This window comes from Pleurodeles waltl, chromosome 8 (assembly GCF_031143425.1).
Source record: "Pleurodeles waltl isolate 20211129_DDA chromosome 8, aPleWal1.hap1.20221129, whole genome shotgun sequence".
In the NCBI taxonomy this organism is placed as follows: domain Eukaryota; kingdom Metazoa; phylum Chordata; class Amphibia; order Caudata; family Salamandridae; genus Pleurodeles; species Pleurodeles waltl.
The window spans coordinates 885,405,685-885,420,714 of record NC_090447.1 but is presented as its reverse complement, the minus strand read 5'-3'; the positions used below and the strand labels follow the sequence as shown (position 1 = coordinate 885,420,714).

Sequence of the window (15,030 nt, the reverse complement as noted above, 5' to 3'; positions counted from 1 at the left end):
TCATGGGTAATTAGTTATTATCAACGTGTTTTTGACAGGTTACGTAATCCAGATAGCTAAGCACTCCCTAAACAATAAAAGCATAAACCAGCAATTAAAATGTTGTTTCATCAAAGTAAATACATCAAAGAGCACAAACTGGCTCTAGTCTTTCAAAAGGACATCTTTATTCCCACGTCTTAAAATCTAATAGGGGCACAAATGGGACCCGTGTAGTCCATGAAATGCCAAGGCTTTGATGGAAATCCCACACAAGTACAAACCATGAGTAATGCATAAAAGTATTGGCTGAAGTGGGCTCGCCCAAAGTCCACTCTCTCTCTCTCTCTCTGTACTTCTTTTTGCACTTTTTAGAAGTATTGATAACATGCGGCTGTGTAGCAAAGTCTACAGTCAGTTCTAATATTAGGTTCTCGGCACTATATTAGATCATTTATTTTTTAAAAACGCAACTAAAACATGTATAACTTTTTTGCTTGATGGCATTGATATGCTGCCACTTTGCATTGTCAGCCTCACTCACCTCTTCTGCTGTCCATTGTGTTTGCCATTGTTTCCTCTCTTGTTAACTTTTTCCCTCTGAAGTTTGTGGCCAATATCAGTTTATGCATACTATGGGCTGTTCCTGCCTCTTATTTGAGCTGCGTTCCCTTTCTCTCTTTTCTCTTTTCTTTCTTGCTCTTTTCGACTCAGGTATGCTATTCTGTATCACTCTGGGTTCAAGCTTTGTTCATTGTGACACAAGCAGTTTTCAACAGCTGACCTCAAAAGTTTGGCATGTCCTGTTTGGGTAACCGCCATCCGATCCACGCCTGCTGTCCTCGTGACTCACTTTTTCAAAGGAGAGTGATTGCTTAGAGAGAGCAGGGGTGGCCCCAGTCCACAGGAGATGTTGGCTGATTTCCCTCCCTACAGAAATAAAGGTTACATTTGCTGTATTTGTGCAGTAGCAATTTTATAACATACCTTTTTGTGCACTACGATAAGCACAACTTATCATTTGTCAATCTGCTGAAGAGGTAAAAGTTATCATCTAGGGACATTAGACCGAAGTATTAGCCATTTGGTACACCTAATCTGCGTCTTTTCATAAGAATGAATTCTGTCCCTTGGCATGCTCACGCTCCGTAATCTATTCCTACCAAATCGCTCAATTAATCAATAGAATTACTTTGCGGGCATGTAACAAAGGTATTACTGATATATAACTGGATCACATTTGTCTGTTCATTTTCCCAAAACGGAGAAATGAGAGGCACAGCTCTTACATTTGATGCTACGAGTGAGTACATAATATTTCTTCCAGTTGTCTAAACCCTCACTGGCCATCCTGAGTGACTGAAGCAAGTTTCTGGTGGTTCAGTAACAATTTCATAACCCTCTTTAGGAGATAGCTCAGAGTTTTGAGCTCATATGAATTATATCCGGCATATCAGTAATTAACCATTCTCGCCCCAGTTACTACGTCATTCATCTGTGACTTGTCATCTTCACTCTCTGCTGTAAAAATGGAACACGCCTATTTGTTCAGCCACCCACTCTGGTCCTGTTCGTTTTGGTTTTTTTACACAGTATATCTGAAGAAAAAAAAATTCTGTTTGGTTTATGAATTTAGAAGTTGCAACACTCTACTTGCGCCGTTGTTTTACTTATTCCTTTCTGTGGTATTCCAAAAGTCCATTTGTTCTGTCGTCCTTTGTAATCCTGTCTGTTGTACCAGTAATTTCTGCAACTGCAGGTGATTGCCATCAAAAGTTATATTTCCCCAAGATTTTTTTTCACTAGTCTTGTATAGATACGCAAAGGTTATACATTAGCTGTTTTACATTCTTACAGAGATCTTCCTGGTGGACTCAATAGCCAGCAAAACGATGTAATTAATAACTCCAATATAACTTTAAAACATCCATCTACTTGATAACGCACTGTTTATCTGCATAAAGCAGGAATTTAGGACCAGATGCATGAAGAAAAATAGACTGCATTTAAAATAAATATATTTAAAAAGCTATCCCCAGCAGGCCACTATCCCTGTAATCATCACCAATGTTAGTGAGTTGTAGCCTACCTCCTGAATATTGATGAAGTAGATCGGATTGTTACCACGATTCTGAATTTTGTGAACTGACATATTAGAACACAAGTGGTTTTGCAGATTTCCACAGTGGAAACAAAAATACTGTTTGCGATATGCAACCAGTATTTTGCGACCAGTGTTTCATACATCTGGACCAAATTTATCTCCCCTGTTTTTTTTGTAAAATTGCCCGCCTTAAAATTCTGTCCACTCTGTTTACTGTTTTCTCCACTTTTGTTTATTTGGTTTGCAATTCTCAACTAGTGTTTTATGTTCCAGGTACATTTTCTTTTCCCACAGTTAAATATATTGTAACATGAGTCCCATGTAAAGTGCCATAATACTTAGTGGTGCAGAAGCACTTGATAAGAGTATACAGGACATGTACTTAGGAGTAGCAAGTTTATCCACTGTTCTTGTATCGCCTCAGCTCAGTGCACTAAGTGAATCCTGTTGCCAGAGCACCTACCGTGATCATGACAGTAGACAGTTGGTCCTTGGTCAGTTTAGGCATCAAGGATTGATGGGTTCAGCCAATCTGGTTTCTGATGCAAGCAATGCAGTCATGGGATCTACTCAACTTTATGCTCTCTGATTGAGAGAAGACTCTGGCAATGTGAAATCGCAACATCAAGGAGCTTTGAAGACACTTTAGACTACTCTGAGCTATTTCCGCACATTTGGTCATCAGCAGCTGCACATGCTCCTAGACGAGCCTAAGTGAAGTCCATATGCTTGTTGCCATAGTGATGTAACAGAGTTTGAGTAATGAAAGTAAGCTGTCCTCTTGCTCTCTGGTGGCAGCCAGACTCAGAGATTCCAGTTACTGGAGGCCACCCATTTGAAGAGTTCAGAATGCAATTGTGCTAGAGTATGGGCTGCACATGTTGGGATGGACTCTAACCACCCCCACCCTCCCCCAACCACCATCCCTTACCTACCATGGTGTACCATAAAACCTGCCCCGCTGCCTACCATGGAGGATCGTTTTAAAGCCACATCTACAAGGCTATGGTGTGCTCAGTCATTCAGCTCTCAGTCCAATATTCATGGAAGTTGATGCACAGGTCAGACTGATCGGCAAACAAATTACTGCGTTGCACGACTAGTGTGGCTAGTTACAGTGGGAGTAAATGCAGTCCAACCCATGGAAGACATCACAGAACTGAAGTATTCATGTGCATCATCATGAGTGAGCAAAGGAGTGAAGTAAGTTTAAAAATAAATTGCTGTGGAGCAGTTGGAATGGATGGCTGTCTGGTGTGGGTGCACATCTGTGTGCATGGGAGTCTACATATTTGCCAGACCATTCTCTTGTGTCTTCATGAATATTTGTTGAGTAAAAATGTGCAAGTGTGTCTTTCCCCTCTCTGTCTGGCAGTATCTCCTACCAGTGACCATGAACATCATTGTCACCCAGCTACACTGCTGACATGAACGTAGTAACTTTGGGCATCCATGTCAGTTATCAAAATGGTGCCTACCACTCACACAGTGTAACTTTTTTTTTTTAACAGATTTTATTGCATTTTTAGTCAGTCAGATATGGTACATGCCCCGAAAGGGCCTCTGCAGTATTTATGCAGACAGTATCAACATGTATAGTAACAACCAACATTTGTCAGGATCACAATCATCCTAGATCTATCAATAGTGGCAGTCCATGCAGAGGGTCAGTTGCAGCTCTCTGGCGTGAGTATCATGTACCGGTTGTGAGCAACCAAACAACAAACAATGCCCGTAAACTCCCCCTCCACCTGTGTGTGTTTCCTGTGGTAGGCCTGCTCTTATAGTGACATCTCGGTTGTGACATTCTAAAGGGAAATCGTTCAGCAGTGTTTGGTGATGTGTGGTCCACAGTATATAGAAATCCAAGGCATCCTCCACGTTAGTCAATCATTGGAATGTAAGAGGCATCCCTATCCAATGGAAATAATAGTAACAGCACAGGGGACACAGCTGTCATCGGGTGTCTGATCATCTGGGTCCCTCAAAGTCTACAAGGATCTCACAGGCCCGAGCCACCTCAATAGAGCCAGGCCCCCTCTTAGCCTCTCGAAGCCGCATTTTTGCTTCATAGCCCATCCCTTTGATGAACTCCCTTCTCCATGCAAACATTCAGGGGTCTCTTGGGCACTTCCAGTTTCAGGCTGTCTCCCGCTTGTTGAGAACGGAGACCAGAACCAGATCTTGAAAGCGACTAGTGATCTTAATCTTAGCCGTGTTAGGAAACCAGCTCAGGAGACAACACCTTGCAGTACATGGGACCTCCCTTTCAATAGTAGCAGTTAGAGTCCCTGTAATGTCACCCCAGAAGGTAGATAACTCAGGACAACCCCTAAACATATCATAAAATTCTGCTCCTACCTCTCCATATCTGTAGTATTTTGCATCTGCCAATGCAGAGAACGTGTTTACCTTCCCAGGGGTAAGATATGCTCTATGTAACACATATAGGTTGATAAGTTTGAACCAGGCATTCCCAGATGCCTTCATCATGTTGTAGAGGATGTCTTCCCAGTCTCTGTTCCTTATAGCCATGTCGAGGTCTGTCTCACATCATTCTTTCAGTGCAGTCAGTGGGGCTCTGTCTCCCTGTAGCCGTCTTTAGAAACAGGTGACCGTCTTATATGTCCCCGATGAAGTCAACACATATTGGTAGCATGCTGCCTGTTGTGACTCTGCCAGTCCGGATTTCCGCTGCTTACGAATGGCTGCTGTGAGTGCACCGTATGAAAGAAAGTGGCCCCAGGGTAGGTCATATCTGGGGTGCAACTCCTCAGAGGGTAGGAGCACTCCATTCTCAAACTGTTCCCACTGTGGTCACTCCCACCACCAAGTTAGTCCACCCCAATTCCCACCATAGGGGAGCTCCTCAAGGAATCTTATTGGTATATCGGGGTAATATGGGGACCATATCTGTGCCTTTTTGATATTTCACACCCAGCAGCTTTGCAGAACTTGAAACTAAGCAGCGTCATTGGCTCCAGGGCTCGGAAGTCTGAGAAGAGCCCTAGCCAGCCTTGAGATCCCAGGGACGGAAAGGGGTATTTCCCTGTGCGGTATAAGTCTACTCGCAACCCATTGTGTAACCCACTGTAATTCTGCCACCAAATAGTTGGTTTCAAAGTTAGGGACTGCCAAGCCCCCCCTCAGTTGTTGGTCTTTAAAATGTAGCTAAGGCTACCCACCCCTGACCCGAGCCTCAAAGGAAACGCGTGACTATCTTGTCAATGTCTCGAAAATACAATCTAGGGATCTAAACCGGGAGCGTCGGAAAGAAGTATAGTAGCCGGGGAGAAGCCACCATCTTCAACAGCACCACTTTGCCTGCCTCGGAAAGCGGTAGTGTCTCCCACAAGGCAGCATTAGCAAGAAGGGCCCTAATAGCTCTTTTATATTTCCTTCAAGCACGTCTGCAGAGTCACGTTATATGTGGACCCCTAGCTATTTGAGGGAACCGGGTTCCAGAGAAGGTCCCCCGATGCCTCTGGGGGGGGGTTCCTGGAAGCCTGCACATGAAGCAAGCATGATTTGCACCGGTTAACATGGAAACCAGAGAGGGATCCGAAGCGTTCCAACATCCTACAAGTGCCCCTCAGGTTGTCCTGGTCACCACAGAGAAAGGGAAGTAAGTCATCTTCATGTAACGTGGTATAAAGCATATGATCCTCTGTCTCAAGACCCTGGTCAAACCCCCCACCTCCCCCCCCCCCCCTTGGGCGTAGTATGCCAGAGGCTCCATAGCTAGGATGAACAACAGTTGGGGAGGGGGGGGCAACCCTGCCTTGTGCCCCTCTACACCCTATAGCTCTCCGATATCGTCTGCCTGGTATGGACCCTAGCTGACGGATCTGTGTAGAGCAGCCGGCTCCGGGTAATGAAGTTCCAGCCCACCCCCCAACTGCGTCATAATGCGATAAAGAAAGGACCATTCCAGGCTATCAAAGGCTTTCTCAATGTCCATCGCTAATATTGCTGCCCTTGTTTTGTCATAAGTGTTAGCTCCGAGTATCGTGCACAGTCTGTGGATATTATGAGCCGTATTACGTCCTGGTATGAAGCTTGCTTGTTCCTTATGGATAATAGTGGGCATAAAAAGAAAGCGTACGGCCAGAATTATGCTCAATATTTTATAATCATTGTTTAACATCGATCGCGGCCGATAGGTCTGTTAATCATATGGCTCTTTCCCTGGCTTTAATAGGGGTATTGCCAGGGCTTTGTGGGTGGACTATGGGAAGAGTCCTGTTGTTTTGGCAGCATTATACATGTTAACTAATTTGGGGACTAAAGTTTCAGCCTATGCAGAGTAGAACTCTACGGTGAGCCCGTCAGTTCCAGGCATGTTGTTTCGGGCCGTGTTCATAATAGCAGGCTGGACCTCTTAGATGGTGGTTTCTCTCTGAGGGCCTCTGCACTTTCTCGAGAAACTCCCAGGAGACTCAAAGGGGCAAGGAAGGCTTCTATTTGCACCAGTGAGAGTTTGGCGCTCCTGCTGTACAGTTAAGCGTAATATGTATAGCATTCAGTATTGTCTTCCTGGTGGTACACCCTGGATCCGTCATCTGCGACAAGCTCTACAATCACTGATCTTGCTTTGCCAGGTTCGCCAGCCATGCAAGCAGGGGACCAGTTGTGGTCTCTCTCTGCATGAGCCCCCACCATATAGTTTTGGTAATCAATTCAGCGCAATTGTTGACCTTTTTGGCCTCTTTCTTTTGTATTAAGGTCAGACTGCAAATCCAAGCAGCCTGGGTGGTGTGCTTCATATGTTCTTAGTATATTTTCGGCAGCCAAATTCTCCTACAGCAGGGTTCCTCGGATCACCACTGCCTTCGAGATGCACCTGTTAACGCATCCTTTTATGATATTTTATTACACATCAGGACTTGTTTTAGGCCAAAGAATCTTTTGACCCAGTTGAGAGACACCTTAGGACGAGATAGCTAATCAATATATCAATCAATACATCAATATCATCAATATTTATCACAACAATGCATTTCACTTTAGTCAGTCATTAATCAATTCATAGACGCTACCATGACCTTTCAGCCATGAATAACCACACCTTGTTTAGTAGAATTTTATGAGTTTTATTCCCTATTAATTACAGTCTAATAGCAAATGCGTTAATCTCAACACCAAGAAACATAATAGCATAGTCACAATATGGCAACTTTGGTAAGCTTTCATTAGAGCGAGAATCACAGACATCAGAACATAACACGGCGTGAACATAAATCAATTTAGCAGAGTATTAATAACGCGTCAGTTCAACAAAGCATAATCTCGGTCGTTTTTCTATTTGCGTCAGTTTTAGTGAACACCTGTCCTAACCACTGATTAGCATTCGCATGTTGGGCTTCATGCAAAACAATTTAGAACACCAATTTGGAAAACATCTAGCTAAGGTCTCTGTCAAAAGCAAGCAGTTGGTACCTAGAAAGGAAAAGCAAACAGACAAATTACAATTGCATTGTCATAATTACCCTTCAAGGATTAGGTCAGCGCACAGGTTCGGTCTTCGTCTTCAGGACATCAGTCAGATCGCCATCAGAACTCAGCTCTCGGGCAAAAGGGCACTTTCCTCATAAGGAGGTAAAGTGTAAATAATGGACAATCTAAGGGCGAGGATGGTTTTAAGTAACCCACCAAGTCACCAAACTGAGTGACGGAGTTTCTGGATAAAATCAATAGCATTCCCTAACCTGCTTAAATGACTCCCCGTGACATGGGGTTTTATCCCTTTTTCGATGTACATTCCCCCAAAATTCTATTGGACATTTGCTATACCCCATCATCTTTAACCTATCATAAAACATATTAGGTAATCTAACTCTTCACCCCGTATTATTTTACAAGTTTTTGATTAGTCTTCGTAATTGACGTCTTCAGAGGTGGTACGTCCGGTGTGATTTCATCCTTCTGTAATTCTTTGCACATCTTTTGGTCAGCAGTTCCATTGTCTTCACTGGTTTGAATGACCTTGTACATTACATTAGCCTACATTGTTTCAATTCACTTTTAACATTTATTTTGCAAATAAGAAGAAGCGGTGAGAAACGGATCTAACATGGTTACATTCATCTTCCAAGTCGAAGAAAAAGAACAAACAGGGTCTCATGGCCCCTTGTGAGTCAGCACACTGGAAAATAGAAAAAATCATTTAATATGAGAGCCAGGCAGCTAAGCTCCGGCTCATGCTAATTTAAGGCCTATGAGGTTTTCAGTACAGATTTAATAACGCAAATGTTAGTGTAAACTTATTTAAACATAATATAATCACTTTTGTCATTATTATTAGTCTATGTATACATTGGTGGCCACTCCTCGTGGTCACAATTCAAGCGCACATCTAAGCATAATTACTATTATTATAGTTTCTATGTGACAGCGTCACACCTTAATTCATAAACATTTCATGTTAATATAGATTATATAAGCTACGCTCTCTCACACCTACACTTCAGCACTACCTTAAATGTGTCCCATTCCGATAGAGGGGACTCGGTGGTCCCAGTTTTGTCCTCAAAGTATTGATTAATGCCTGTGCCAATTCTGTCTCGCAAGACAGGGGTCCCCCAAGACATCCGGGTGCAGATGCCAAGCCGGTATACAGGGAGGCACCCTCTCCCAGTTTAGTCCCATCAGGAGTAGGTTATGATCAGAAATTGTGCGGGAGAGATATTCAGCGGTGTGAACCTGCACATGGACCTCTGGGGTGCAGAGAAGGGTGTCCAGTTGCATGTGGAGCTCGTGCAGGCTGGAAAAGGAGGAGTAATCGGGGTGTTGCGAATTGTGAACTTGCCAGCAGTCAAGTCCCCATTCTGCTTGCCAGCCCGCGCACGTCTGAGTCACTTGTGAGATTGGTGCATCTCGAAGGGGTTGGCGAGAGTGGTCCAGGTCCAAGTGTGCTACACAGTTATAATCCCCACCCAAAATAACAGATCCTACCAGGTGAGGGGCTACTACAGTAGTTCCCAAACTGTGTGCAGCAGCACCCATGTGGGCCGTCAAAACAAGCTAGGGGTGCTACGGGTTGAGGAACCACTGCTCTAGTGGGTCTCTTTGTTCAGGGGTCTGCATCAGAGGATTCCTGTCTGGGTCAGTATGCAGGGAGAACAGGGCACAAGTGCTGCCTTTGAGGCAGTGGGCGCTTGCGGAGAGGCTAGGGTTTGTTTGCACCTGCGTGGTCTCCACCCACCACACTGTCTCCATCCAGGGTACAGAATTCACCTGCTATGCGTTACACCTCCAGTTTGTGGATGAACTTTCGGACCTCACTGCTTGCCTTTGTCTGCGTGCCCGAGGAAGCAGGTTCTGTGGTCCAAGCCGGGTGGAGTCGGTTAATAGACATTCGACAACAAGAGCCGCTTGGCCTCTACCTAGCTTCACTATCACGTTACTTCCTTCTGCTCACGCACAAGGGAGGAACCCGGTGTTGTCTAACGATTGGTAACACACCAGTCAAGTGTATATCCTACCTTTCGGCTGTGTTAGGAAACCTGCTTCGTTCGATGTTTGTTATCCCATAAATGTCTGGTAATGCTTACCTTCAGAAAACTGCACCATTGGCGAGCTCTTACAGCCGTGTTGTAGCTCCTCACACACAAGGAGAGGTGCCCCTCAGCCTTCCTTGCCTCTGCAAGAGTGGACAGGCGCGGTGTGCTAACCATACGGCTGTTGCCACCCTGACCGGGATTCACTTCCAGTGTGACTGTCTTGTGCTGAACCGCCGATTCGGTGCAAACTTAGCCTTATAGCAGAATGTTGTAAGCAAGCCAATAACAAATAAGCAAAACAAGACCACAGGCTTCAGTCTCTGATTCAAGGGACACCAACAAAACACAATCAGCTCGAAACCACCAGGCCCCAAATGGAAACAAAACAGAAACCACTGCATCCTTAGAATATCTGACATTCCAAACTACCCTTTAAAGGGAACGCGCACCCGAACACGTCCGCTTTCCTAAACATAATCACAGTTGCAAGGAAAATAAAGAACATGAAATAATAGGCATTGGAGAGAAAGACGGTAAGATTCAAATAATGCAGTCCACTCAAAGTTTGCTTGTTACGTTGATACCATTAAAATTAATTATGATGAAACAGATACATTGCTCTCTGGATAACAACAGTGAAAGCTGCAAGTTGATGCAATGTCGAACAAAATGTTCCTCGAAGTACGGTAGAGATATCTGATCTCGTAGCTGACTTCTACCAAATTAGACCCTGTGTTGCTTGATACACTGATGAGGCAGGAGGGCACAGCAAGTTGCAAGAGCACACAGACAGGAGACACGAGGAAACAGGCGGCAAGGACACACAGACACTAGGCAGGAACACACAGAGGGTAGGCATGAGGTCACAGACAAGGGGGCAAGAACACACAGAGACTTTCCTCCCAATTATTTCCAAAGAGAAAAAATTGAAGTACCCCCGAGGCCGAGCTTACAACCCCCAACCGCCTTCAGGGCATCAGAATAGTCCATGCTCCACGGTGGGAGCCGACCAGTACATCACAGCGCCGTGCCCCATAAAACAGGGGCGGGGGTCCCTCTCTGTAGTGCTACCAGGCAGGTCATCCCCTGGAAGCTTTAATCCCCTGGATGCAGCAGACCAGCAGGGGGAACCCCAAGACACAGCTCACTCAAGGAGGGCAGCAGTGAGGACGCATAGGGGATGTCGTCCCACTTCACGCCTGCAGCTGCGATTTCTTCCTCCTACCAGAAACCGGGCTTTAGGCCGTAAAAAGCCCGGCAGTATCCTCAAGGTAACCGTATCCCAGTGGTCGTGCCAGCCCCACTGTATTCCTGCCTGCCTAGCTAGTGCAGGGATTTTGTAGCACAGGAGGGAGAGGAGTCACCGACTAGAGCCGGATACCAGAAGGAGTGTTTTGCACTTATCCAAAATGCAGGCCACTCTCTTTCCTCCCCATCATATTTGTCAGTCAACGATATGACCCCCCCGCGTCATGCAATCGCAACCGACTCATCCACCTCAGTTGGGCCTTGTATCTCGGCGAAACTGCGAGCACTTGAATCCTCATCCCTGGGCCCTGTGTTCCAAGGTGGGGTTTCTCACCTCAAGGTCCTCGGGATGCTGCGTAGAATATTCGTTGGCTGTCTCCTGCCCACCGCCAGGGTTTGCCCTGTCAGCTGGGGCTCCAGTTTCCCTAGGCACGAGGGATCTGGCTCATCACCTCGTCCCATTCCTCTGCGGCCAAGTCAGGCACGTCCTCTGGGGACTTGGATCGCCTGTATTGATCTGTTCCAGGCGTCTAAAACCGCAGTTTAATTCCTCCCTCTATGTTCGGGACACCCAACAGGGAGGCACTCAGCCAGGAGAGGTGTGGTGGGGGTTCAGGGGCACTAATGGGGCTATGTAGATGTCAGGATGGCCATGGATGGGGGATCGCCGGGCGGGAGCTAGTGAAGTCGCATCTCACTGCATCGGCGACTAGCCACGTCCTCCCTTGCACAGTGTCACATTTCACCTGATTTAGGTAATCTGTGATATACTGTGTACATCCCTTATATATTGGTGCTCATCTGTGATTTAATGTTTGCTCTGGTATAGTGGTAGTAATTCTTGGCACATTGTGGATATTTGTGACTCTTGGGTGTCCATGTTTGGTATAATGGTGGCAGTAGCTTAATGGTGGTAATTGTTGCATCTTTAGCGCACCCATCAAACGTGCCTTGATGCTCTTCCCCCCCTCCCCAAGCAGAATGCTAAACCTGATATAAAGGTATGGGCATCAATGACATAGTGGTTTCTACCCCTAATGTATATTAGTGGTGGAGCATACAATAGACATTCCTTTCATGTGATGCTGATACATATCCATGTAAGGTAGAATCTGTCCATATGACACACTGATAATTGGCATCAAGCCTGTATGTACTAATAAGTAATCATCTAGTGTTTAGGGCAAAATGGTGTATTTTCATAAAATGGAAGCAGGTTTCTTGGTAATCAGTGTTCATTCAGCAACAAGAATTGGCGAAGCCAATAGGTTTCGTCTAGGCAAAATCTATTGGCTTTGCCAATGTTGTTTTTTACATGCTGCACAGCAGGTGACCTGCTGTGCTTCGTGGCTTAAAGTAAAAAAAAAAAAAAAAAAAGATATGACGTGAAGGCCAGGAACCACTGTAAGCGACGAGCAGCTCCACCGGACTGCCCCTGTGCTCCTGACTCCACCCTCGCTGCTGCAGTGAGTTTGAGGCCTCATCCCTGGTGTCTAGTGGTAGGTTTTGTATTGTAGCATGCTTGTTTTTCCTTTATTTTTTGCATTCCTGCTTTGTGCATGTTTTGCTCCGTTTTCTGTTTTTTCCCTGTTTTGACCATTTGTTCCTTTGTTACTGCTTGTTTTATGGCTTCCCTGCTTCTGCGTCCCCGCCCCCTCGAGCCCCGCCCCCCTCGAGCCCCCATTTGTCACTCCCTCCCAGCTGCTCTTCCCTCCCACCTTCCCTTCTTAATCGCGGCTGCTGCGCGCTGCTCAGAGTGACCCCTGACCTGCCTGAAGGCCAGGAACCACTCTAAGCGACAAGCAGCTCCAGCGGACTGCCCCGTGCTTCTGACCCTGCTGTCACTGCTTCCGCAAGTTCGAGGTCTCATCCCTGGTGTCTAGTGGTAGGCTTTGTATTGTATCTTGCTTAGTTTTGTTTTTCCTGTATTGTTTGCATTTTTGCCTGTTCTGCTCCGTTTTCTTTTCTTTTTTTTCCCCTGTTCCTTCGTTACTGCTTGTTTTCCGGCTTCCCCGCCACTGCATCCCCTGTGGCCCCACCCCCTCAAACCCCCATTCGTCACTCCCTCCCGCCTCCCAGCTGCTCCTCCCTCCCACTTCCCCTTCTTAATGGTGGCCGTTGTGTGGCGAGCTGCTAGCGCGCCAGAGGCAAGCCCGTCTGCACCCGTCCACGCCTGGACAGTGCCCGTCCCCCTGGACCACCCATCTCCCACGCCCCTAAACGCTTCTACACCAACGCAGAGCTCCACGCGCTCAACCCCGGGCGGCACACCGGCTGCGCCTAGGCAGATCCCAGCACACCCATGGACCTTTCGCTTGCCACACTTGCCGCTTCGCCTGCAACCAAGCCAACAAGCACCACAACAACACCAGACACCCCAACCATCTCAGCTGCATCCTCCTCAACACCCGCTCCGTCCCCAAGCACGCCATTGAGCTCTGGGACCTATTCACGACAGCCTCACCCGACATCGCCTTCTGCACTGAAACATGGATGAACCCCTCATCTGAACCCGACATCACCATAGCCGTCCCGGATGGACACAAAATCACCCGAAGAGACCATATCAACAAACCAGGAGGAGGAATCGCCATAGTACACAGAGGTTCCATTAGGATTTCCACCAACACCAGCGACACCCTAGATGCCGCAGAGCACCTACACTTCCAGATACACATCAACGCCAACACCACCCTGAGAGGAACCCTTGTCTACAGACCACCTGGCCCGCCCCCATTCTGTGACGCCATCGCCGACACTATCAGCTCCCACCTCCTCCCCTCCCCGGACTACCTGCTCCTCAGCGACCTAAACTTCCACCTGGAGAACGCCAGCGATTGCAACTCCACTGCCCTGCTGGACAACCTCGCAAACCTCGGCCTCAAGCAACTGGTCACCTCACCCACCCACTCAGCTGGGCACACGCTTGATGCCACATTCTCCTCCAGCAGCCACATCACCTTCAATCACATCGCCAAACTCCACTGAACTGACCGCCACTGCGTTCACTTCTCCTTCCTGAAGCCCACCACTGACAACAGCCAATCCCTCACTGAAAATGGAACGGCTGATCTCCAATTTCACAGAATCTACACCACCCAAAACCAATGACCCCAACACCGCCGCCCTCAACCTCAAAAGATGGCTCGACAACTGCGCTAACACCCTTGCTCCACTCAAAATAACCAACAACACCTGCATCAACAAGAAAGCTCCCTGGTTCACCGCAGAACTCCAGGCTTCCAAACAAGAATGCCGGAAAACTGAGAAAGCCAGGCGCCAAGAACAATCAATGAGTGTAGGAGGCTGGACTGGCTTGTAGTGAGTACCAAGGGGTACTTGCACCTTGCACCAGGCCCAGTTATCCCTTATTAGTGTATAGGGTGTCTAGCAGCTTAGGCTGATAGATAATGGTAGCTTAGCAGAGCAGCTTAGGCTGAACTAGGAGACGGGTGAAGCTACTACAGTACCACTTAGTGTCATATGCACAATATCATAAGAAAACACAATACACAGTTATACTAAAAATAAAGGTACTTTATTTTATGACAATATGCCAAAGTATCTTAGAGTGTACCCTCAGTGAGAGGATAGGAAATATACACAAGATATATACACAATAGCAAAAATATGCAGTATAGTCTTAGAAAACAGTGCAAACAATGTATAGTTACAATAGGATGCAATGGGGAAACATAGGGATAGGGGCAACACAAACCATATACTCCAAAAGTGGAATGCGAACCACGAATGGACCCCAAACCTATGTGACCTTGTAGAGGGTCGCTGGGACTATTAGAAAATAGTGAGAGTTAGAAAAATAACCCTCCCCAAGACCCTGAAAAGTGAGTGCAAAGTGCACTAAAGTTCCCCTAAGGACAAAGAAGTCGTGTTAGAGGAATAATGCAGGAAAGACACAAACCAACAATGCAACAACGCTGGATTTCCAATCTGGGGTACCTGTGGAACAAGGGGACCAAGTCCAAAAGTCACAAGCAAGTCGGAGATGGGCAGATGCCCAGGAAATGCCAGCTGCGGGTGCAAAGAAGCTTCCACTGGACAGAAGAAGCTGCGGTTTCTGCAGGAACGCAAAGGGCTAGAGACTTCCCCTTTGGAGGACGGATCCCTCTCGCCTTGTAGAGTCGTGCAGAAGTGTTTTCCCGCTGAAAGAACGCCAACAAGCCTTGCTAGCTGCAA

General features: G+C 46.6%; 1 protein-coding gene across 1 annotated transcript in view; it reads left to right on the top strand.

The window, feature by feature from the left end:
• POGLUT2 (protein O-glucosyltransferase 2) overlaps positions 1–15,030 on the top strand; it is a 204,414-nt gene that overhangs the window by 21,880 nt on the left and 167,504 nt on the right. The window lies entirely within an intron of this gene.